The sequence below is a fragment of the Pseudophryne corroboree genome, chromosome 1 (assembly GCF_028390025.1).
Source record: "Pseudophryne corroboree isolate aPseCor3 chromosome 1, aPseCor3.hap2, whole genome shotgun sequence".
Classification (NCBI taxonomy): Eukaryota; Metazoa; Chordata; class Amphibia; order Anura; family Myobatrachidae; genus Pseudophryne; species Pseudophryne corroboree.
Window position 1 is genome coordinate 1,015,160,145 of NC_086444.1, and position 27,237 is coordinate 1,015,187,381.

Genomic DNA, 27,237 nt, shown 5'->3' on the forward strand with positions numbered 1-27,237 from the left:
TTGGGGTTATGTGTATCTGTCTCTGTGTGGGGTAATGTGTATCTCACTGTGTGGGGCAATGTGTATCTGATTGTCACTGTGTTGGGCAATGTGTATCTGTCACTGTGTGGGTCAATTTGTATCTGTAACTGTGTGGGGCAATGTGTATCTGTCACTGTGTTGGGCAATATGTATCTAACACTATGGGGCAATGTGTATCTGGCACTGTGGGGTAATATGTGTCATGATCCTAGGCACAGCGATATCCCAGATATGTCAATCTGCAAATCCCTGCCTCGTGACACCATTACTGGATACCTGAGTGCGTGCATTAATTTCAACACGGTCACTGACACCAGCCAAAGTACAAACATTTAGGGTATGACCCAAGGCAAACTTATGGATTTTGCCTGCACCCAGAATTATTAATATTTTGGTAACGCCTCTTTCAGATAGTTGGGTTGGATACACAACAGAAACCAGAGCTAAAATTGATTATTTAATTTAAGTGAAACACTTCAAAGCTTATGTTACAGAAAAGAAAGTTACAAGATATAATGTTAAAAAGTCAAAGTCACATGAGCAAAAACCATTTCAAGAAAAATAAAAATAGGGAGATAAAACCCACCAATCCTAGCACTTGCAGAGTGGAACGATGGGATGAGGTGAAGCCTCTTCAGATATTCGGGACATTACAGAGCCAGGATGCTTCTCCTGACTCGCTTCTTTGATAATGCACACATTGCAGTCTGTGTTTCTCCTATTTAAAACTCAGGCAGCCCGTTCAGCCCCCCTCCCTCTGGAGAGTTTGTTTTTAACCCTTCCAACAGAGGCGTCACCAGGTGTGGTGACACCCGGTGCGCACCCCTGATGTACTGCCGCGATCGCGACAAAAAGGGGGCGTGGCCTTACCGCTAGGGGGCGTGGCTTCGCGGGGATACTGGTATAGTCACTCTGGGGGCGTGCCCAGCATCTCCGGAGATGCTGGGCTTCCCCCAGAGACGGTCTCAGTGTGCTGTCGGCTCCTCTGCTATGACAGGAGCCGGGTGCTGTAGCGGAATTTCACACTGCAGCACCTGGCTCCTGTCACTGCGGAGGAGCTGACATTTGGTGTCACCCCCTCCAGGTGTCACACCCGGGTGCGGGCCGCACCCCCCGCACCCGCCTTGTGACGCCACTGCCTTCCAAAGTCAGAGAAGGTATTGAGTGTCAGCTCATACTGGGCTTCCCAGCCACTCACTCAGGGGCGAATGGCCTTATCTTCTAATAGCCTTTGATGCTCTGGTCATGGTTCTTATGTAAACACAACTGTGACATGGGGTCTCTTGGTCATATACACAGGGGCTAGCTAATTACTTTTCCCATTCCTTTTGAAGCTGGGCAATCAGATTTATCAAACATACTAAGACACTTTTATAGCTAGCTAAATAAAGTTTTTATCACCTTCCCTAGCCAGCATGTCTTTCTGGACTCTCTGGTGACCCCCCTGGGGTCAGGAAACAACCTGTTGGGAGATACACAAGTCAGTTGAGAAAACACATTTCAGGCCTGACCTGCGTTTACTTTAAAACCTCAGTTCTGATTCTGGGGTAATTAAACTAGCTCTTGTCAGAAGGAATTTCACACCTGCGTAGCCAGTGTGTCTCCGAGTTCTGTGGCTATAATGAAATGCCAGCAGATCAATCAAGCTTCAACCATTTGACATGCAAAGACAGTTATCACACAGTGGTACATTGGTACAGAGATCAGAATATTGATGTAACATACATTGATTTTAACAGGCCTATTTCTACTTGAAATAGTCTGGATCATGACACCTCCCCCTTTAAGATCAGCATGGGAGAAGTGGCACGTCAGGCCAGTACTATTCTTCTATTTGTCCTGAGAAGACATTTACAACACAATACAATAGATCAAAAACAGTACTACTTAATATAGTTTTTATGGATGCAGAGAGGAAGGAGATACCATATGCTTACCTGAAGCCTTCTCTGTCTGACTTATCCCCGGGCTTGCAACCTTGACACATAGCAGAGTTCCTGCTGTGAAGGGGCTGTTAGAATTACCTTTTCACACAGGATTTATACATAACCACACAAAGGGATTTGCAGAGATTGATCAATACAATATTATTTGCAGTTATGCACATTCTGGCATCAGAATGGTGTCCAATCATGATAACATGTATCTGACACTGTGGGATAATATGTACCTGGCACTGTGGAGCAATGTGTATCTGGCACTGTGGGGCATTGTGTATCTGGCACTGTGGGGTCAATGTGTATCTGGCACTGTGGGGCAATGTGTATCTGGCACTGTGGGGTAATATGTATCTGGCACTGTGGGGTAATATGTATCTGGCACTGTGGGGCAATGTGTATCTGGCACTGTGTGTACTGTGTAAAAAGGGGACTTTTCCTGCATACTGTATAAAAATGGGACTCTACCTGCGTACTGTGTAAATAGGGAACTCTATTGCATAATGTGCAAAAATTGAATGACGGTGTGCCGAGAGACGACACAAGGGAAAGGTGATAGTGTGCTGACAGGCGACAGAGGGTAGGTGACAGTCATGTTGGCATGGCCCATTTTCAGAAGCCATGCCCCTTCTTGATTTTATGTTGTTTTTTTTTGGGGGGGGGGACGACAGTCTTTATCCTGCCCTGGGATTTTAATTACCTACCGGTAAATCATTTTCTCGTAGTCCATAGAGGATGCTGGGGTCCACATTAGTACCATGGAGTATAGACGGGTCCACTAGGAGCCACTTGCACTTTAAGAGTTTGAGAGTGTGGGCTGGCTCCTCCCTCCATGCCCCTCCTAGCAGACTCAGTCTAGAAACTGTGCCCAGAGGAGCCGGTCACAGCTAGGGGTGCTCTCCAGAGTTTATCTAGTAAAAGTTTTTTTTAGAGTTTATTATTTTACAGGCAGGCTGCTGGCAACAGCCTCCCTGCTTTATGAGACTAAGGGGGGAAATAGTGTCCGCCCTGCGGGGTCTGAGCCACTATCTCCGCTGACAGGACACTGTGCTCCTGAGGGTGCTGATCGTTAGCCGCTCCAGGCGACCGCTCACTCCCGCAGCACACTGCCACCCCCTTACAGAGCCAGAAGACTTCGGTGGCGAGTGAGTCACCGGCCCCCCTGGCAAGTGGGGAGCCGGTGTGAAGATGGCGGCAACAGGGTAGGGAGCGCTGTACTAAGTGCGCTCCGGGGCTCAGCGGTACATAGTGCCGCGCTGTGACGGGCGCCCTGAGCCAGTGTCTATACCCTACACTGGTCAGCAAGTCTGTCAGGGTCTCCGGATCGCTGCCAGCAGAAATCCTCAGGCCAGTATAATATAATGAAGAGCGGGAAGCAGCGCCATGTTTGGGGGACGGAGCTTTTCCTCAGAACGGACCCAGCAGCGTTCAGCGCCATTTTCCTGCCTGCAGTTCCTGTACAACAGACACTGACAGGGAGAGCTGTCTCTCCAAGCAACTCCAGCTATCCTGTGCAGTACCAGGCGGTTGTAGAAAGGGGTGGGGGTGGGGGGGGGGGGGGAGGCTGTGTAAAGTCTGTGTAGTCTATTAAGGTACACAGACAGTGCTTGTAGTTTCATTAGTTCTACCTCAAAAAGCACTGGGTGTGGGTTGGCTCCAATCTCTGTGTCTTTCTGTGGCATACTTGGGGGGAAACTGTGGGGTAAATTTACTAAGCTCCCGATTTTGACCGAGATGCCGTTTTTTCATCAAAGTGTCATCTCGGTAATTTACTAAAAACTAATCACGGCAGAGATGAGGGCATTCGTAATTTTTTGCAAGTCCAAGTAAAAAATTACGAATGAATACACCATCGGTCAAAACGCGGCTGTTTAAGTATGAATCTCGGTCATTTACTAAGAAGTGCAAAGCAAAAAACAAACAAACACTGCCGTGAAAAATTACAACTCGTAAAAAAGTGCTAAAAAAAAACAGACCTACTTTTTTTTTCCGTGATTGGATAGGCATGCAGGGATCCATGAGATCCGTGCATGTATATCAGTGGGAAGGGGTGGGAAAGTTGTTATTTTATTAAAAAAAATTGCGTGGGGTCCCCCCTCCTAAGCATAACCAGCCTCGGGCTCTTTGAGCCGATCCTGGTTGCAGAAATATGGGGAAAAAATTGACAGGGGTTCCCCCATATTTAAGCAACCAGCATCGGGCTCTGCGCCTGGTCCTGGTTCCAAAAATACGGGGGACAAAAAGAGTAGGGGTCCCCCGTATTTTTAAAACCAGCACCGGGCTCCACTAGCTGGACAGATAATGCCACAGCCGGGGGTCACTTTGATATAGTGCCCTGCGGCTGTGGCATCAAAAATCCAACTAGTCACCCCTGGCCGGGGTACCCTGGGGGAGTGGGGACCCCTTCAATCAAGGGGTCCCCCCCCCCAGCCACCCAAGGGCCAGGGGTGAAGCCCGAGGCTGTCCCCCCCCATCCAATGGGCTGCGGATGGGGAGGCTGAAAGCCTTTGTTGTAAAAGAAAAGATATTGTTTTTAGTAGCAGTACTACAAGGCCCAGCAAGCCTCCCCCGCATGCTGGTACTTGGAGAACCACAAGTACCAGCATGCGGCGGAAAAACTGGCCCGCTGGTACCTGTAGTACTACTACTAAAAAAATACCCAAAAAAAGACAAGACACACACACCGTGAAAGTATAATTTTATTACATACATACACACATACATACATACTTACCTTAAGTTCCCACGCAGGTCGGTCCTCTTCTCCAGTAGAATCCAAGGGGTACCTGTTGAAGAAATTATACTCACGAGATCCAGGGGTCCAGGCTCCTCGGGAAATCCAGGGGTAATCCACGTACTTGAAAAAAACAAAAAACGGTGTCCCGACCACGAACTGAAAGGGGACCCATGTTTGCACATGGGTCACCTTTCCACGAATGCCAGAAACCCACTTTGACTTCTGTCTAAGTGGGTTTCTTCAGCCAATCAGGGAGCGCCACGTTGTAGCACTCTCCTGATCAGCTGTGTGGTCCTGTCCTCACTGACAGGCAGCACACGGCAGTGTTACAATGTAGCGCCTATGCGCTACATTGTAACCAATGATGGGAACTTTCTGCCCTGCGGTTGACCTAAAGTGACGTCACCGCTGAGCAGAAAGTTCCCATCATTGGTTACTTTTTCAAGTACGTGGATTACCCCTGGATTTCCCGAGGAGCCTGGACCCCTGGATCTCGTGAGTATAATTTCTTCAACAGGTACCCCTTGGATTCTACTGGAGAAGAGGACCGACCTGCGTGGGAACTTAAGGTAAGTATGTATGTATGTGTGTATGTATGTAATAAAATTATACTTTCACGGTGTGTGTGTCTTGTCTTTTTTTGGGTATTTTTTTAGTAGTAGTACTACAGGTACCAGCGGGCCAGTTTTTCCGCCGCATGCTGGTACTTGTGGTTCTCCAAGTACCAGCATGCGGGGGAGGCTTGCTGGGCCTTGTAGTACTGCTACTAAAAACAATATCTTTTCTTTTACAACAAAGGCTATCAGCCTCCCCATCCGCAGCCCATTGGATGGGGGGGGACAGCCTCGGGCTTCACCCCTGGCCCTTGGGTGGCTGGGGGGGGGACCCCTTGATTGAAGGGGTCCCCACTCCCCCAGGGTACCCCGGCCAGGAGTGACTAGTTGGATTTTTGATGCCACGGCCGCAGGGCACTATATAAAAGTGACCCCCGGCTGTGGCATTATCTGTCCAGCTAGTGGAGCCCGGTGCTGGTTTTAAAAATACGGTAGACCCCTACTCTTTTTGTCCCCCGTATTTTTGGGACCAGGACCAGGCGCAGAGCCCGATGCTGGTTGCTTAAATATGGGGGAACCCCTGTCATTTTTCCCCCCATATTTTTGCAACCAGGATCGGCTCAAAGAGCCCGAGGCTGGTTATGCTTAGGAGGGGGGACCCCACGCATTTTTTTATATTATTTTACAGTGTTTAATTAAAAAAAAAAAAAACCCCAGCACGGATCACACAGATCCGGCCGAGATTGATTGTAAAAAAAGTCGGCAGTGTTTTGCTAATCACTGCCGTAAAAATAGAAAAAAAACCACGAATGACATCGACATCGGAACAAAAGAAAAACCCGAATACGACAGCTTAGTAAATTAGTCGTAATCAATTCAAAAAGTTGCAGTTTTACACTTTCGATGTCATTCGTGATTGAACTTTGACCTGAAACGGGAAAATACGAATCTTAGTAAATTTACCCCTCTGTCTGACATTTCCCTGTGTATGTGTGTGTGTGTGGGTGTTTAATATCTCACATAGCCATGTCTAGGGAATCTGTATCATATGCTGTAGAAGATGTTTCCTCTCAGGAGGGATTCATTCCATTTACACAGGGTTGTAATGCTTTGTCTCAGATCCCTATTGTTGAACCTGAGTGGAAAGATACAATAAACACTGTGTATGTAAGAATTTGTGGTATTTACTAGTGAGGTGAGTAGTACATGTAAGCCTATTGTTTTTGAGAACCAACTGCAAAGAGGGAGCATGCAGACATAGGGGGTAAATCAGACCTAATCGCGCGCTAGCGTTTTTTGCAGCGTTGCGATCAGGTCAGAACTGCGCATGCGTATGCACTGCAATGCGCAGGTGTGACGCACAGGTACAAAGTGGATTGCCGCTCAGCGATGGGTTTGTGCGAAGAATCCATTCGCACTGGCGATCGCAACGAGATTAACAGTAAGAAGCCGTTTGTGGGTGGTAACTGACCATTTTCTGGGAGTGTTTAGAAAAATGCAGGCATGTCCATGTGTTTGCAGGGAGGGTTCCTGACGTCAAGTTCCGGACAGGCTGAAGTGTTCGCAGCGGCTGAGTAAGTCCTGGGCTGTGCAGAGACTGCACAAGATCTGTTCGTACAGCTCAGCTACACATGCATTCGCACACTTGCAAAGTGAAAATACACTCCCCTATGGGCGGCGACTATCTGTTCGCAGCAGTACAAAAAAACCCTAGCGATCTATCAGGTCTGAATTAGGCCCATAGATGGCTATTGGGCATCTGGATTTATTGGGGAGAATTCATTTATTTTTTTCCCCAGCCACCACTAGATGGCGCCCAAAGGCTGCAAATCAGTTGTTCTGCCTTTCAGGAGTCTAGCAGTTATGGAGAACACATGTTTTCTTGCAGCTTCCTGAGATGTGGAAAAAAAAATGTGTGCAAATTCAGCACTTTGGGCATCCAAACAGTAGTTTCGATGTCCAAAGCAGGACTTTAGACCATTCATTATGCCCCCAGCAGAATAATATCACTTCCGAAAAACTGGCCTTTTTTATGGAAACTGAAAACTTTCCCCGCAATACACCATCCCCCCTCCCGTGCCATCCAGCTGCAGTACCAACTCTGCCCCCTCTGCACCTTGTTCGTTCTATGTCAACAAACCGCGTCTCCCCCCCCCTCGTTGGCACCTTATTTGTGTCTCTCGGCTGCTCTGACACCCCCCCTGCCGACACATTATTTGTGTCTCCTGCCCACATCTGCCCCACCCCCCTGTCGCGCATGTGTCTTCAGGCTGTGGCAGTCCCCCCCTACTGGCAGCAGAGGATGGCTGAAGCGGTGCTCTCACCCCCCTGCCGGGATTGTGTCTGCCGTTCTGCACTGCAAGGGGAATGCTCAGCTGCGTCTCCCCCTCTCCCGCGCCGACTCTTTATTGCTGGGGCTGACAGGTTGCTCTGCAGCCGCGGCCTTCCTCCTCCCCCCTACCCCTGTGTTGAGATTCGAGGGCTGTTCGCCATCTCTGGCGAACAGTTTCATGTTCAAACCCTAGGGAGTATAGAAATTGTGACACTTAAAGGATAATGAATATGCCCCTTGGACTTCTTGGGATTTGATCTTAGTTATTGTAGATTTGAAAGCAGTGCTTCTGCAAAGAAAGCCACAACAGTACTGTTTGCTAGGCACCTGTTCTGAGTAGCCTTAAATATCATGTACTACTGTATACTGGATTTGCTTGCTCTGGAAAACGATATGACCAGTGCCTGATTATTGCACTTGCACTGTACTCTAGTTGTCCCTGATCTCCTGGATATCTGTTTGACTTCCTGGACTTCTTCTTGCTCTGATTCCTGTGTCCTGTATACCAGATCCTGCTAGGATAATTGACCATGCTTCTGTCTGATCCTTTTGTCATCTGTACAAATTGTGTATGAGACGTAGGGTTGCCAGATCATTCCTGTAAGGGACACATGAATAAGATTCATTAGGTGGCTGCCCTACTTCAAGTCTCCAGTTCACCTGGTGTTATGCACGGGTTGGGTTTGTTTGACCCGTGGTCAGGAGACCGCCGGTCACCTTACCGATGCCAGGATCCTGGCTTTGAGATGGCTGACGGTAGGGGGTAGACGAGCGCAACAAAGCCCCTTGGGGACTCGCTGTGCTCGTCACAGGTTCTATTCCCACTCTATGGGTATCGTGACACCCATTAGTGGGAATAGTCCCTGTTGGTCGGCATGCCAACTGGCAGGCTATTGAGTGTGCGGGATCTTGGTGTAGGTATTGTCATTATGTACACGTAGTTCCCACACTGCTCCTGAGAGGCTATGATGGATTTCACCTATAACAGATGCCTTTCCTGGGTGATGCCAGCAGGACATAATGCAGTGACAAGGAGAGTGTGGAGACTAGTGAGCACCAAGAATGGGCTGAGGTGGGTGCAGAGAAAACAAAGACAGGAGACAAACAAACAAGAAACACCAGGAACTAAATAAGAAACACCAGGAACTAAACAGGCACAGGTTTGGGCAAGGGCTTGGCCCAGGCAGAAATGATCAAGTGAACAAGGTGCTGGACAAATGGCTAGCAAGAATCCAGCAGAATATCCACAGCAAAAGACACTGAACAAAGAGAGGGCAGCGCAGGTATCCACTGGCATGCAGAAGCTGTAACCGCCAATGCACCAAAGCCCTGACTGTGCTTTAACTGTTCAGGGAGCTAGTAAGAACCACAGAACAGAGACAGGCCCTTTGCCATTCATTAGACTGCGGCTGAGTAGCTGCACATACAGAGAATGCCTCCCGGTTGCTAGTAACAGCCAGGACCAATAGGCAGTGCGGACACAGAGAGTTCCGGTTGCCTGCCTGGTGTGATGCAGTGATCTGGTCACCTAGCAGCAACCAATGCCCGTCGGACCTGTAAGCCATTGCAGCAGCTCCTAACATCTGGTGTTAATCAGCCGCAGAACCTGTGTAATTCAAATGTGTCCCTTAGCTTTCTCACTAATCAGACATTTGTTATGGAATTTACCATGCTGCTGTCTGACTCTCATTGCTACGTTTATTTTGCTCATTTGTATAAAAGGCCATTTCTAAACATTATGGCTCCCAGTGTGAACAGTAAAAATGCGCCCCTACCCCTGGATATTTAAAAAAATGTAGCATACCGAGAAACATTTGCACGTGCCTAAGGTGCTTGTGCAAAAAAGGGACACGGCCTCACTGCAAAGAGTGTGACCACACAGGAAAACATATGCCACATATGCTCTCTCTCACACACACACACACACACACACACACACACACACACACACACACACACACACACACACACACACACACACACACACACACACACACACACACACACACCCATATTGGCAAACACACAGAGTGTGTCTAATTATAATTTCTTATCACCGCTATTCTCGGCAATAAGAAATAAACTATCCCACAAATGTACTAAAAATCACATGCAGGAAAAGGGACTCAGAAAGGAGCCCATCTCTGCAATGTGTAAAAAAGTGGGCTGTTCAGACCATCTGCGATCTACTGACCTGGCATGTGCAGTGGTGTTTGCTGCAATCTGTAGCCCATAGGCACATAGGTTACAGTGGCACAAAGCCAAAGCTGCCGGCTCTCCATTCCAGAGTTTAGTAAATCTGACAGCTTTGCAGCTCCATAGAAACCTATGGGCGTTGTTGCTATTATCTCATTTTGCTATGCCCTTTTAGTGTAGAACAATAGGCACCAGCAGAACGTGAAATGTAGTTTAGGTGAGACAATTTATCCATAAGAAAGTTTGGAGGTTTATTTAGGATAATAACGCTAGTCATCGGTTACAGAGTAATACGGCGTAAGTGGTAATGTCACCAGAGCAAGCAGAAGCTATCTGTGGCACCCACTTCCCTGAGGAACATGTGCTGCACTTCCATGCAGTATACCGCACACATACAGACTTAGATGTAGCGGGGTCACACTTGTGCAGTACGGGTTCCTGGTGGCCATCTTGGTAAAGGTGGCTTCCTGACTTCAACATACTGTAGGAGCAGGAGGTAGACATTAGAGTGCACAACACTCTCACTTCAGAAATGGAAATATGATCAAGCATTATTATTAGAGATGTGCGGCTGGCACTTTTCGTGTTTTGGTTTTGGTTCTAATTCCACTTTCGTGTTTTGGTTTTGGCTTGGTTTTGCCAAAACCACCCTTTCCGTATTTTGGTTTTGGATCTGGATGATTTTTGAAAAAAACATAAAAACAGCTAAAATCACAGAATTTGGCGGTAAATTTGCTCCTATGGTATTATTAACCTCAATAACAATCATTTCCACTCATTTCCAGTCTATTCTGAACACCTCACACCTCACAATATTGTTTTTAAGCCAAAAGGTTGCACCGAGGTTGCTGGATGACTCAGCTAAGCGACACAAGTGGACAACACAAACACCTGGCCCATCTAGGGGGTACATTTACTAAGATGGGAGTTCTATTTAAGATGGGATGTTGCCCATAGCAACCAATCAGATTCTACGTCTCATTTATCTAGACCCTTCTAGAAGATAATATCTGGAATCTGATTGGTTGCTATGGGCAACTTCCCATCTTAAATAGAACTCCCATCTTAGTAAATTTACCCCTAGGAGTGGCACTGCAGTGTCAGACAGGAGGGCAGATATTAAAAAAAGGCCCCAAACATCACATCATGCAAAGAAGAAAAACAATTGCCATGAGGTAGTTGTATGACTAAGCCAAGCTACACAAACAATTGGCCCATCTAGGCGTGGCACTGCAGTGGCAGACAGGAGGGCAGATATAAAAAAAGGCCCCAAACAGCACATCATGCAAAGAAGAAAAAGAATTGCAATGAGGTAGTTGTATGACTAAGCCAAGCGACACAAACAATTGACCTATCTAGTAGAGATGAGCGGGTTCGGTTTCTCTGAATCCGAACCCGCACGAACTTCATGTTTTTTTTCACGGGTCCGAGCGACTCGGATCTTCCCGCCTTGCTCGGTTAACCCGAGCGCGCCCGAACGTCATCATGACGCTGTCGGATTCTCGCGAGACTCGGATTCTATATAAGGAGCCGCGCGTCGCCGCCATTTTCACACGTGCATTGAGATTGATAGGGAGAGGACGTGGCTGGCGTCCTCTCCATTTAGATTAGAAGAGAGAGAGAGAGAGATTGACCTGATTTACTGGAGATTAGGAGTACTGTAGAACTGTAGAGAGTGCAGAGTTTACTAGTGACTGACCACAGTGACCACCAGACAGTGCAGTTTTATTTAATATATCCGTTCTCTGCCTGAAAAAAACGATACACAGTGACTCAGTCACATACCATATCTGTGTGCACTGCTCAGCCCAGTGTGCTGCATCATCTATGTATATATCTGACTGTGCTCAGCTCACACATCTTATAATTGTGGGGGAGACTGGGGAGCACTGCAGTGCCAGTTATAGGTTATAGCAGGAGCCAGGAGTACATATTATTATTAAAATTAAACAGTGCACACTTTTGCTGCAGGAGTGCCACTGCCAGTGTGACTGACCAGTGACCTGACCACACTGACCACCAGTATAGTTAGTAGTATAGTATACTATATTGTGATTGCCTGAAAAAGTTAAACACTCGTATCTGACTGTGCTCAGCTCACACATCTTATAATTGTGGGGGAGACTGGGGAGCACTGCAGTGCCAGTTATAGGTTATAGCAGGAGCCAGGAGTACATATTATTATTAAAATTAAACAGTGCACACTTTTGCTGCAGGAGTGCCACTGCCAGTGTGACTGACCAGTGACCTGACCACACTAACCACCAGTATAGTTAGTAGTATAGTATACTATATTGTGATTGCCTGAAAAAGTTAAACACTCGTCGTGTGACTTCACTTGTGTGGTGTTTTTTTTTTTTATTCTATAAAAAACTCATTCTGCTGACAGACAGTGTCCAGCAGGTCCGTCATTATATAATATATACCTGTCCGGCTGCAGTAGTGATATATATATATTTTTTATATCATTATTTATCATCCAGTCGCAGCAGACACAGTACGGTAGTTCACGGCTGTAGCTACCTCTGTGTCGGCACTCGGCAGTCCGTCCATAATTGTATACCACCTACCCGTGGTTTTTTTTTCTTTCTTCTTTATACATACATACTACTACTACATCTCTTTATCAACCAGTCTATATTAGCAGCAGACACAGTACAGTACGGTAGTCCACGGCTGTAGCTACCTCTGTGTCGGCACTCGGCAGTCCGTCCATAATTGTATACCACCTACCCGTGGTTTTTTTTTCTTTCTTCTTTATACATACATACTACTACTACTACATCTCTTTATCAACCAGTCTATATTAGCAGCAGACACAGTACAGTACGGTAGTCCACGGCTGTAGCTACCTCTGTGTCGGCACTGGGCAGTCCGTCCATAATTGTATACCACCTACCCGTGGTTTTTTTTTCTTTCTTCTTTATACATACATACTACTACTACTACATCTCTTTATCAACCAGTCTATATTAGCAGCAGACACAGTACAGTACGGTAGTCCACGGCTGTAGCTACCTCTGTGTCGGCACTGGGCAGTCCGTCCATAATTGTATACCACCTACCCGTGGTTTTTTTTTCTTTCTTCTTTATACATACATACTACTACTACTACATCTCTTTATCAACCAGTCTATATTAGCAGCAGACACAGTACAGTACGGTAGTCCACGGCTGTAGCTACCTCTGTGTCGGCACTGGGCAGTCCGTCCATAATTGTATACCACCTACCCGTGGTTTTTTTTTCTTTCTTCTTTATACATACATACTACTACTACATCTCTTTATCAACCAGTCTATATTAGCAGCAGACACAGTACAGTACGGTAGTCCACGGCTGTAGCTACCTCTGTGTCGGCACTGGGCAGTCCGTCCATAATTGTATACCACCTACCCGTGGTTTTTTTTTCTTTCTTCTTTATACATACATACTACTACTACTACATCTCTTTATCAACCAGTCTATATTAGCAGCAGACACAGTACAGTACGGTAGTCCACGGCTGTAGCTACCTCTGTGTCGGCACTCAGCAGTCCATCCATAATTGTATACTAGTATCCATCCATCTCCATTGTTTACCTGAGGTGCCTTTTAGTTGTGCCTATTAAAATATGGAGAACAAAAATGTTGAGGTTCCAAAATTAGGGAAAGATCAAGATCCACTTCCACCTCGTGCTGAAGCTGCTGCCACTAGTCATGGCCGAGACGATGAAATGCCAGCAACGTCGTCTGCCAAGGCCGATGCCCAATGTCATAGTACAGAGCATGTCAAATCCAAAACACCAAATATCAGTAAAAAAAGGACTCCAAAACCTAAAATAAAATTGTCGGAGGAGAAGCGTAAACTTGCCAATATGCCATTTACCACACGGAGTGGCAAGGAACGGCTGAGGCCCTGGCCTATGTTCATGGCTAGTGGTTCAGCTTCACATGAGGATGGAGGCACTCAGCCTCTCGCTAGAAAAATGAAAAGACTCAAGCTGGCAAAAGCAGTAGCACCGCAAAGAACTGTGCGTTCTTCGAAATCCCAAATCCACAAGGAGAGTCCAATTGTGTCGGTTGCGATGCCTGACCTTCCCAACACTGGACGTGAAGAGCATGCGCCTTCCACCATTTGCACGCCCCCTGCAAGTGCTGGAAGGAGCACCCGCAGTCCAGTTCCTGATAGTCAGATTGAAGATGTCAGTGTTGAAGTACACCAGGATGAGGAGGATATGGGTGTTGCTGGCGCTGGGGAGGAAATTGACCAGGAGGATTCTGATGGTGAGGTGGTTTGTTTAAGTCAGGCACCCGGGGAGACACCTGTTGTCCGTGGGAGGAATAGGGCCGTTGACATGCCTGGTGAAAATACCAAAAAAATCAGCTCTTCGGTGTGGAAGTATTTCACCAGAAATGCGGACAACAGGTGTCAAGCCGTGTGTTCCCTTTGTCAAGCTGTAATAAGTAGGGGTAAGGACGTTAACCACCTCGGAACATCCTCCCTTATACGTCACCTGCAGCGCATTCATAATAAGTCAGTGACAAGTTCAAAAACTTGGGCCGACAGCGGAAGCAGTCCACTGACCAGTAAATCCCTTCCTCTTGTAACCAAGCTCACGCAAACCACCCCACCAACTCCCTCAGTGTCAATTTCCTCCTTCCCCAGGAATGCCAATAGTCCTGCAGGCCATGTCACTGGCAATTCTGACGAGTCCTCTCCTGCCTGGGATTCCTCCGATGCATCCTTGCGTGTAACGCCTACTGCTGCTGGCGCTGCTGTTGTTGCTGCTGGGAGTCGATGGTCATCCCAGAGGGGAAGTCGTAAGCCCACTTGTACTACTTCCAGTAAGCAATTGACTGTCCAACAGTCCTTTGCGAGGAAGATGAAATATCACAGCAGTCATCCTGTTGCAAAGCGGATAACTGAGTCCTTGACAACTATGTTGGTGTTAGACGTGCGTCCGGTATCCGCCGTTAGTTCACAGGGAACTAGACAATTTATTGAGGCAGTGTGCCCCCGTTACCAAATACCATCTAGGTTCCACTTCTGTAGGCAGGCGATACCGAGAATGTACACGGACGTCAGAAAAAGACTCACCAGTGTCCTAAAAAATGCAGTTGTACCCAATGTCCACTTAACCACGGACATGTGGACAAGTGGAGCAGGGCAGGGTCAGGACTATATGACTGTGACAGCCCACTGGGTAGATGTATGGACTCCCGCCGCAAGAACAGCAGCGGCGGCACCAGTAGCAGCATCTCGCAAACGCCAACTCTTTCCTAGGCAGGCTACGCTTTGTATCACCGCTTTCCAGAATACGCACACAGCTGAAAACCTCTTACGGCAACTGAGGAAGATCATCGCAGAATGGCTTACCCCAATTGGACTCTCCTGTGGATTTGTGGCATCGGACAACGCCAGCAATATTGTGTGTGCATTAAATATGGGCAAATTCCAGCACGTCCCATGTTTTGCACATACCTTGAATTTGGTGGTGCAGAATTTTTTAAAAAACGACAGGGGCGTGCAAGAGATGCTGTCGGTGGCCAGAAGAATTGCGGGACACTTTCGGCGTACAGGCACCACGTACAGAAGACTGGAGCACCACCAAAAACTACTGAACCTGCCCTGCCATCATCTGAAGCAAGAAGTGGTAACGAGGTGGAATTCAACCCTCTATATGCTTCAGAGGTTGGAGGAGCAGCAAAAGGCCATTCAAGCCTATACAATTGAGCACGATATAGGAGGTGGAATGCACCTGTCTCAAGTGCAGTGGAGAATGATTTCAACGTTGTGCAAGGTTCTGATGCCCTTTGAACTTGCCACACGTGAAGTCAGTTCAGACACTGCCAGCCTGAGTCAGGTCATTCCCCTCATCAGGCTTTTGCAGAAGAAGCTGGAGACATTGAAGGAGGAGCTAACACGGAGCGATTCCGCTAGGCATGTGGGACTTGTGGATGGAGCCCTTAATTCGCTTAACAAGGATTCACGGGTGGTCAATCTGTTGAAATCAGAGCACTACATTTTGGCCACCGTGCTCGATCCTAGATTTAAAACCTACCTTGGATCTCTCTTTCCGGCAGACACAAGTCTGCTGGGGTTGAAAGACCTGCTGGTGAGAAAATTGTCAAGTCAAGCGGAACGCGACCTGTCAACATCTCCTCCTTCACATTCTCCCGCAACTGGGGGTGCGAGGAAAAGGCTCAGAATTCCGAGCCCACCCGCTGGCGGTGATGCAGGGCAGTCTGGAGCGACTGCTGATGCTGACATCTGGTCCGGACTGAAGGACCTGACAACGATTACGGACATGTCGTCTACTGTCACTGCAGAGGCGGAACTACCGGCAGTGCAGGCAGTGCACTGCACTGGGGCCCGCCTCTGTCCAGGGGCCCAAGCATGTAATGAGTCAAACTGACTCATTACATGCCGCTGTGCGCTGCGGGCAACCGCTGCCCGCAGCGCACAGCCGCCCGGCGAAGAGAGGAGAGGAGAGGAGCAGCGGTACTACAGACGGGGGAAGGAGGAGGAGGGAGGCTGAGAAGGGAGCCGCAGCAGCGCTTTGTTACTGGTGGAGGCGCTGCTGCCCCTCTGCTTCCCTATAGGCTGTCTTCCGAGAACAGCCTATAGGGAAGCAGAGGGGCAGCAGCAGCAGCGCCTCCACCAGTAACACAGCGCTGCTGCGGCTCCCTTCTCAGCCTCCCTCCTCCTCCTTCTCTCCAGCCCGGGAATCGTCTCTGACGCTGCACCGAGGAGCCTGAGCCAGCGGAGAGGGTAAGTATAATTCTTCTTTCTTTCTTTCTTTCTTTCTTTCTTTCTTTCTTTCTTTCTTTCTTTCTTTCTTTCTTTCTTTCTTTCTTTCTTTCTTTCTTTCTTTCCTTCTTTCCTTCTTTCTTTCCTTCTTTCCTTCTTTCTTGTGCCTGCCTGCCGCAATGTGTAAAAATGGGGGACTACCTGCCGCACTGTGTAAAAATGGGGGACTACCTGCTGCACTGTGTAAAAAGGGGGGACTACCTGCCGCAATGTGTAAAAATGGGGGACTACCTGCCGCACTGTGTAAAAATGGGGGACTACCTGCTGCACTGTGTAAAAAGGGGGGACTACCTGCCGCAATGTGTAAAAAGGGGGGCATACCTGCCGCAATGTGTAAAAAGGGGAGACTGCCTGCAGCAATGTGTAAAAAGGGGGGACTGCCTGCAGCAATGTGTAAAAAGGGGGGATTGCCTGCCGCAATGTGTAAAAAGGGGGGACTGCCTGCCGCAATGTGTAAAAAGGGGGGACTGCCTGCCGCAATGTGTAAAAAGGGGGAATCAGCCTGCTGCAATGTGTAAAAATGGGGGACTGCCTGCCGCTATGTGTAAAAAGGGGTAATCTGCCCGACGCAATGTGTAAAAAGGGGAATCTGCCTGCCGTAATGTGTAAAAAAGGGGGACTGCCTGACGCTATGTGTAAAACAGGGGGACTGCCTGACGCTATGTGTAAAAATGGGGAATCTGCCTGCTGCTATGTGTAAAAATGGGGAATCTGCCTGCCGTAATGTGTAAAAATGGGGACGCTGTCTGCCGTAATGTGTAACAAGGGCACGCTGTCTGCCGTAATGTGTAACAAGGGCACGCGGTCTGCCGTAATGTGTAACAAGGGCACGCTGTCTGCCGTAATGTGTAAAAAGGGCACGCTGTCTGCCGCTATGTGTAACAAGGGCACGCTGTCTGCTGTAATGTGTAAAAAGGGCACGCTGTCTGCCGTAATGTGTAACAAGGGCACGCGGTCTGCCGTTATGTGTAAAAAGGGCACGCTGTCTGCTGTAATGTGTAAAAAGAGGAATCTGTTCGCTGTAAGGTGTAAAAGGGTCTCTACCTGGTGTAGTGGTGCTACTGTGCGGCGTAATTTGAATAATGGAGACTACTGTGTTGGTATTATTTTGTGGCCACACCCCTTCCCCACGAAGCCACGCCACTATGTATTTTTGCGCGCGCCTACGGCGCGCACTGCCCCTGGGGTGGACTTGGATGGGGGGGGGGGGGCCCAAAGCATTTTGTCGCACCTGGGCCCACCGCTTGCTTGTTCCGCCACTGTGTCACTGCATATGATTTTCTCAACATTGAAAGAATGGTGGAGGATTATATGAGTGACCGCATCCAAGTAGGCACGTCACACAGTCCGTACTTATACTGGCAGGAAAAAGAGGCAATTTGGAGGCCCTTGCACAAACTGGCTTTATTCTACCTAAGTTGCCCTCCCACAAGTGTGTACTCCGAAAGAGTGTTTAGTGCCGCCGCTCACCTTGTCAGCAATCGGCGTACGAGGTTACATCCAGAAAATGTGGAGAAGATGATGTTCATTAAAATGAATTATAATCAATTCCTCCGCGGAGACATTGACCAGCAGCAATTGCCTCCACAAAGTACACAGGGAGCTGAGATGGTGGATTCCAGTGGGGACGAATTGATAATCTGTGAGGAGGGGGATGTACACGGTGATATATCGGAGGATGATGATGAGGTGGACATCTTGCCTCTGTAGAGCCAGTTTGTGCAAGGAGAGATTAATTGCTTCTTTTTTGGGGGGGGTCCAAACCAACCCGTCATATCAGTCACAGTCGTGTGGCAGACCCTGTCACTGAAATGATGGGTTGGTTAAAGTGTGCATGTCCTGTTTTGTTTATACAACATAAGGGTGGGTGGGAGGGCCCAAGGACAATTCCATCTTGCACCTCTTTTTTCTTTTATTTTTCTTTGCGTCATGTGCTGTTTGGGGAGGGTTTTTTGGAAGGGACATCCTGCGTGACACTGCAGTGCCACTCCTAAATGGGCCCGGTGTTTGTGTCGGCCACTAGGGTCGCTTATCTTACTCACACAGTCAGCTACCTCATTGCGCCTCTTTTTTTCTTTGCGTCATGTGCTGTTTGGGGAGGGTTTTTTGGAAGGGACATCCTGCGTGACACTGCAGTGCCACTCCTAAATGGGCCAGGTGTTTGTGTCGGCCACTAGGGTCGCTTAGCTTAGTCATCCAGCGACCTCGGTGCAAATTTTAGGACTAAAAATAATATTGTGAGGTGTGAGGTATTCAGAATAGACTGAAAATGAGTGGAAATTATGGTTTTTGAGGTTAATAATAATATGGGATCAAAATGACCCCCAAATTCTATGATTTAAGCTGTTTTTTAGGGTTTTTTGAAAAAAACACCCGAATCCAAAACACACCCGAATCCGACAAAAAAAATTCGGTGAGGTTTTGCCAAAACGCGGTCGAACCCAAAACACGGCCGCGGAACCGAACCCAAAACCAAAACACAAAACCCGAAAAATTTCAGGCGCTCATCTCTACTATCTAGTAGTGTCACGCAGTGGCTGAATATCGAGAGTGGGCCGCACTGACAGCATCTCTCCAGCACGCTCCAGTCACTTTGAAAAAAATCTGCAATTGGTGGATTTATACGGCAGTACCTCAGGACTAATACAGCAGTACCCCTGGACTCATACGGCAGTGTCACACAGGATGGCACTTTTCAAAAACTAGGCCCCAAACAGCACCTCATGCAAAGATGTCGAAGAGGTGCAATGAGATAGCTGTATGACTAAGCCAAGCGACACAAACAATTCCCACTGGAATTATACGTCCAAATCACTGGAACTATACCTCCAAATCACTGGAATTAATTGTCAAGATCACTGTAATTAATAATTATACGTCCAAATCACTGGAATTAATTGTCAAAATCACTGTAATTTACATCCAAATCACTGGAATTAATTGGGAAGATCACTGTAATTAATAATTATACGTCCAAATCACTGGAATTATGTGTCCAAATCACTGGAATTAATTGGAAAGAGCACTGTAATTACATGTCCAAGTCACTGGAATTAATTGGCAAGATCACTGTAATTAATAATTATACGTCCAAATCACTGGAATTATACATTCAAATCACTGGAATTAATTGGCAAGATCACTGTAATTAATAATTATACGTCCAAATCACTGGAATTAAATGGAAAATCTCGCTATCGCCTGCCTAGTGAAGTGGAATCTAGATGGGATTTGGTACAGGGGACACAATACCTCCATCAATTGTCTAAATTCCACTGCACTAATGGCGGATACCGGATGCATGTCTAAAACCAACATAAGTGTCAAAGGCCTCAGGTATGAGGGCTTCCATCGTCATGTGAAGCTGAACCACTAGTCATGAACATAGGCGAGGGCGTCAGCCGTTCCTTGCCACTCCGTGTCGTAAATGGCATATTGGCAAGTTTACGTTTCTCCTTAGACCATTTAAATTTCTTTTTTTGGGTCTTTTTACTGAACTTTGGCTTTTTTTGGATTTTACATGCCCTCTACTATCACATTGGGCATCGGCCTTGGCAGACGACGTTCATGGTATTTCATTCTCTACAAAACTTCAAACGGGCTCTCAAGACCCACTTCTTTACCAAACCCAGCCAAATCTCATCCTAAACCTCTGTTCCACGCTCTCTATGTACCCCATCTGTGTCACCCCTGTCTGTCTACCCTCCCCTTCAGAATGTAAGCTCTCACGAGCAGGGCTCTCTTCCCTCATGTGCTTATCCTTTTCTTACTTTAATAATCTTCAACTGCACCAAATCCAGCAGTCTTCTGCCACCTGATACTTATTCCAGTGTCATCTGCTGATGTAGCTATGTTTATTTACCCTGTACTTGTCCTATATTGTCAACTGTAAGTTGCTGTTTTCCTGCTTGATTATTTGTTTATGTACTCTGTAATTGGGCGCTGCGGAACCCTTGTGGCGCCATATAAATAAAGGATAATAATAATAATTGTCTATGTCATGGCTAGTGCAGCAGCTTCAGCACTAGGAGGAAGTGGTTCTTGATCTTTCCGTATTTTATCCTCCAAAGTTTTGTTCTCCATTATGTTTCTGGAGTTAAATAACACAATATGCGGCACAGGAATGACAGATGGCTGATGGCCAGGACACTACCTGGTCTGATGCAGCACAACACACCAACACCTTGAGGGACTTGTTGTTGTTGTTATTATTATTATACATCAGCAGTGGACATATAGCAGCAGCGTATACCACTGTGACTGCCTGGTCACTAGAATGACTGATGGCCAGGACACTACCACTGGTATGATGCAGCACAACACAGCAACACTGTGAGGGACCTGTGGTTGTTATTATTATTATTATAATAATACTGTAGCAGTGGACATATAGCAGCAGCGTATACCATACCTCCCAACATGACCCTCTCCAGGAGGGACAAAATGCTCTGCTTCTGGACTTTTCTCATAATTTATGATTGCCGGCACCTGTGTTGAACAGGGTAATGGATAAGAAAGGTGTTTCAGCACAGGTGATGGCAATCATAAAATTAAGAGGAAAGTCCAGGAGCAGAGCATTCTGTCCCTCCTGGAGAGGGTCATGTTGGAAGGTATGGCGTATACCACTGTGACTGCCTGGTCACTGGAATGACTGATGGCCAGGACACTACCACTGGTCTGATGCAGGACAACACAGCAACACTGTGAGGGACTTATTATACAGCAGCAGTGGACATATGGCAGCAGAGGACACCACCACTGTGAATGGTCACTGGACTGACTGATGCACAGGACACTAGCACTGGTCTGATGCAGGACAACACAGACAATTATACAGCGGCACTGGGCATATGGCAGCAGATGACACCACCACTGATGAATGGTCATTGGACTGACTGATGCCCAGGACACTACCACTGGTCTGTTGCAGGACAACACAACAACACTGTAAGGGACTTATTAAACAGCAGCACTGGACATATGGAAGCAGAGGACACCACCACTGTGACTGGACTGATGCAGCACAATACACCACCCTGAACTGATGCAGCACAACAGAGCACCCTATACGGCAGCACTGGACATATGGCAGCAGAGGACACAAGTACTGTGACTGGACTGATGCAGCACAATATACCACCCTGAACTGATGCAGCACAAGAGAGCACCCTATACTGCAGCACTGGACATATGGCAGCAGAGGACACAACCACTGTGACTGGACTGATGCAGCACAATATACCACCCTGAACTGATGCAGCACAAGAGAGCACCCTATACAGCAGCACTGGACATATGGCAGCAGAGGACACAAGCACTGTGACTGGACAGATTCAGCACAAGCCACGGACACTGAGGACACTGAGAGAACGTTGACACGTCCTCTCTGTACACTCTCCAATGCCGGATTGAAAATGGCGGGGACGCGCGGTTCCTTATATGGAATCCAAATCCCACGAGAATCCGACAGCGAGATGATGACGTTTTGCCTCGTTCGGGTTTCGAGTCAGGTGGAAAACCCGAGCTGGGCTCGGAACTGGGTTCAGAGCGTGAAGTTCAGTATGGTTCGGTTCTCTGAGAACCAAACCCAATCATCTCTAATTATTATTTAGGTATGAATGAGGACACATACTTCTTTTTACTGTATTTGGTCCACCCTACAGACGACTGCACATTCATCTGGATATTGATTCCTAGTTTAGAACATGGTATTCTATATATTATTAAAGTTCAAGAAAGTACATTGAAAAGGTATCAAAACACCTGCCAAGATCCTGTCATTTTCATGCTATCTGTCAAGCATCAATGTTACCATAGTAATTAATAAAGCCTAGCATTGATCTCACTAACACTCATCGTTATCTTATTTTAAAATCAATGATGGATGCAAACCTGCCAACTGTCAGTCACTTGTATGAATCTTGGGTCTGGTGTGATTTACAATGGCTTTGTTTTCTGACACATATAGCCAGTATAAATAGATCTGGACAACATTTCCAGATCCCTATAAAACCAAGAGGCTTATCTTAAATGGTGTGTCTAAAACCGTTTACATTTCAGTATGCTAGTTCCAAAAATATGTATCACAATGTACAGAGGGAGACAGTACTGAATGTAAAACACATTCACATGAGGGGACATGTATTAAAGTTATGATATGTGAGCTTTAACCCAATATTGTTCTTAATGCCCAAATGTGGGAAAGAGGGGCGGGGGAGGGGAGAGACACAAGCCAAGTATGTGCCTCTCATAGTTCCAGTATTCACATCTGCCTACTTGCCAAGAACATTTTGTCACTTTGCTACAAAGTATGGGTGAAACATGTAAAGAGTAATATATTTCTTTTTTATGAATTAACGCCTCAAATGTTAAAGAGGTCAAAAATGCAGTTCTATAAACCTAATGTTTTAAGGGAGGAAAGATGTAAGCTGTGCAGTATAATTTAGTATGTACATGGATATCTAAAAGCAGGACTATATATCATTCATATGATGCTGACATTGGTTGATGACTGTGCTTCTACTCAGTCTAAGTAATGCTAAATTTACAATTTATTAAATATTAAAGATTGTTAACAACATAACCTATAGTTTAAATAAAACCTGTTTTGTATATTATATTTAATGATCACCCACTCTCCAACATAGCCTAGCAGGGCTGCCGTGTCTGGTAATCATGCCTCTTGTGATAATGGGGTTAATGTATCAAGCAGTGAAAATAGTATAGCATAGAGCCAGTGGAGAAGTTGCTCATACCAACCAAAAAACTTCTACCTACCATTTTATAGAATGCACTTGATAAATGCTACCTCAAAACTGATTGTTTGCTATGGGCAACTTCTCTTCCAAACTCCTGGCACCCCTGTTGCAACTCATCCACCGTTTTTTTGCAGACAGTAGAATTTGTTACTTCAATACTTCGGACACCTTAGGTTTTGTTATTATTTGAAAGCACTGTTTGGATGGATGCTGCTGCTTCCCAGTCAGAGCTCCAGATGGTTCCGGTATGAATGGTCGACCATGTTATGGTCGACAGTCATTAGGTCGACCACTATTGGTCGACATTGACATGTCGACATGGACACATGGTCGACACATGAAAATGGTCGACATGAAAGGTCGACATATGAAAATGTCGACATGAGTTTTTTACTTTTTTTGGTGTCGTTTTTTGCGGAAAGTGACTGGGAACCCCAATTAGTGCACCGCGTCCACTCGCATGGCTCGCTTCGCTCGCCATGCTTCGGGCATGGTGCCTTCGCTCCACTACCGCTTCGCTCGGCACACTTTACCGTTCCAATCGTAGTCCATGTGGATCGTAAAGTATGGAAAAGTTCCCCAAAAGAAAAAAAAGTAAAAAACTCATGTCGACCTTTTCATATGTCGACCTTTCACGTGTCGACCATTTTCATGTGTCGACCATGTGTCCATGTCGACCATGTCAATGTCGACCAATAGTGGTCGACCTAATGACTGTCGACCATAACATGGTCGACCATGTGAACGGATACCGCTCCAGATACCCAGATAAGTACAGATGGGTCACTTAGCCTTGGAATTCTCCTGTCAGGAACAGCAGGAGTAAAGTCCTTACAGAGGTGCTCAAGTTATGGAGGCTTTGACTATACCCCAATGACATGGGTTTTGTATACCTTGAGATTCTGCTATTTGGAGGGAGGAGGGATTAATGTGGACTATCTAATTTGGATGAAAATATTATTAAAAATAAATATTAATCAAAATCTGTATTTATACACAAAAAATTTAGAGTAGTCCACAGGCGCCACTAAATATAGGACAATCCAGATGTGCAATCTTCCCAAGTACAGACTCTGGTTGGAAATTTCTCAGCCAATCAAGATTCCTCCTTTATAGGTGGATTCGCACCTCAAAACTGACCTCCACACCGTATGGGATGTACATAAAAAGGTTTCTTTATGTCACCCTTGGCCTCACTTCTTATAATTTCAATTGGTAATCGTCCTAGCCCATATAGGAGACACTCACCTCCAGTCTGGGCCCTATGTTCCTTGAAAGGTTTCTTTTATTCTGCGTCGCCGCTTCAAGCTCTGTTGTGATTCCTTATGTCATCCACCATCGACACTAGGCAGGATGGGCGCAGACAGGCCAACACCAAATGTATAGTATAAAAGGAATTATACGTATGTCCAAAAAAAGGAATTTATTCCAAACAACAATATAAAACAGATAAAAACAGAAAATACAATAAAAAAGAGTGAATTGATCCTCTGGTCTAAAGTTTGTTCCGACACATGCCCCCCAAAAAATAGCAAAGAAGTAACTTCATAAATCTCCAAATGGGGATGAATACAGCAAAAGGAACAACTTACAGACCTGGGTCTATTTCACAAAAGCAGGTACCAACGCGTTTCGGATCTATCATCCTTCCTCAGGGTATATCCCAGAACATAACCTGTCCAGCCTTTTATACCCACTGTCCATTTCTTAGGACAGTAGCAGCCAATCAGGTTCTTTAGGTATCTAATCCACCTCTATATTATGTTTATAACTTTTCCTCTTTACTGACATTATTCTTGATGTTAATATATCATTAAAATAGCCATTATCCATCCATAAAAACATTTTAAACTTTACAAAACACATAAATAAAACATAATTAGTAAACACAAATTCCAGTACTGGATTCCTGGAATCTGATAATGTCCATAGAGTGATATTGTATGGTGATAATCCCAATCCGGATCATTTTGCCGCTTATTATGGAGTTTCACTGTAGTATCAAAGTACCTCCTTTCCATTTCCCCCGGAAGTGACATCCTTTGGTGTGTCTGGCCAACATGTCCTCTCAGGTATATTTCCCTGATTCTTTAGTTCCTGATGTGAAGAAAGCCGCGTCGTTGATCCGTTCGCTCGCCCGCGACCGGAAGTGCTTGAACCGAACTTCCGGTTGGTGGAACGCAGGTCTCGGAGGGTGTTGAAACGCACGGCCATCTTCAGCATACAGATTCGCATTCCGGGGAGATAGACAATAAATACAGAAGATTATTCTCTACATCATATCCAATAGACTTGGCCTTATCCACATTCTTCTATTTTTTATGTTATAATCATAAAACATATAAATGTTTAAATATAAAAATACATGTTCCTAAATAAAAAAAGGGAAAAAAATGTTTCTTCAATAATTCCATTAATTACCATCTATTGGCACCACGTATTGACCAGATCGGTTTCATGCCATAAAAGAGTTTACCCTTTATCCCAGGTGATTGTATTCAAATTATAAAATTATAAAAACCACTTCATTTCAAAATCGACATTAAGTCCCTTGGGATCGAGGGTACGAAGTTCATAGATTGTTCTCATTTCTAGCTTGGCAAGCCTTATCTCCTCATCACTATTTCTCCAATTGGGGGTAATTGTTTTTATTCCACAAAAGCTTACCAAGTGGTCTATATTACATTTATGTGTTTTACTGAAATGAAGAGACACATTGTGGGTCTCCAAACCCTTTTTTATATTACGGGTGTGTTCAGCCATACGGGTCTTCAACATGCGAGTTGTCCGTCCTACGTATTGAAAACCGCAGGCACATTCAAGCAAATACACACAATTTTTAGTGTTGCATGTAATAAAGTCCCTTATTTTATACATTTTATTTGTTTGTGTGGACCTATATTGGGTAATCTTGTTTTCTTTACTTCTACATGCCCGGCACATAATGCAAGACCCACACCTATAGAAGCCTCTGGATTTATTTCTAGTAAGCATTCTTGGTGCCGTGGTTACACTCTTCACTATGTTTTCTTTTAGGTTCTTAGCTCTTCTATACACAAATCTTGGAGCCTCTGATATATATTCCCTTAGTTTGGGATCCCGTGTCAGTATGGACCAGTGGCGCCTGATGATACGTTCCACCTGTCTATATTGACTATTAAAACCCATAATAATGGGGATGTCTGCTGGATTATTATTCTTAGATCTATCTATTTTCATAAGCATACTTTTCTGATCAACATTGCCTATTTTTTCTTTGGCTGCTTGTAGTACAAGTGGATCGTATCCCTTTTCCTGAAATTGTTCCTGCAGAACTTGTGCCTGTTCCCAATATACCTCTGTGTCAGTACAGTTACGTCTGACCCTTTGGAATTGGCTAATCAGAATGCTTTTTAACCAATTATAGTGGTGGTTGCTTTTATAATCTATAAATGAATTGCAATCCGTCTGTTTAGTGAAATTACAAGTTTTGATATTACCATCCTCTATATATATCCGTAAGTCTAGAAAATTGACCTCTGTGTCACTAATATTAAAGGATAGATGTATGTTGTTTTGATTATTATTTAGATGTTCACAAAACATGTTCAGGGAGGCACGTCCTCCTCTCCATATGAACAATATATCGTCAATATAACGATTCCATGACACCAGACTGGCACCCCACTCATGGCCATTCCATACTTGTTGTTCATCCCAGAGCGCCATGAAAAGGTTAGCGTAACTTGGTGCCAGTCTGGTGCCCATGGCTGTTCCCGTCAATTGGAGATAAAAGGAATTATCAAACCAAAAGAAATTATTATGTAGAATAAGGGATGTTCCTTCCAACACAAAGGCACTTTTTTCCCTAGAAATTTTATTCTTCTCCATAAAGAATGACATAGCATCTAGACCTTGTTGGTGATTAATCA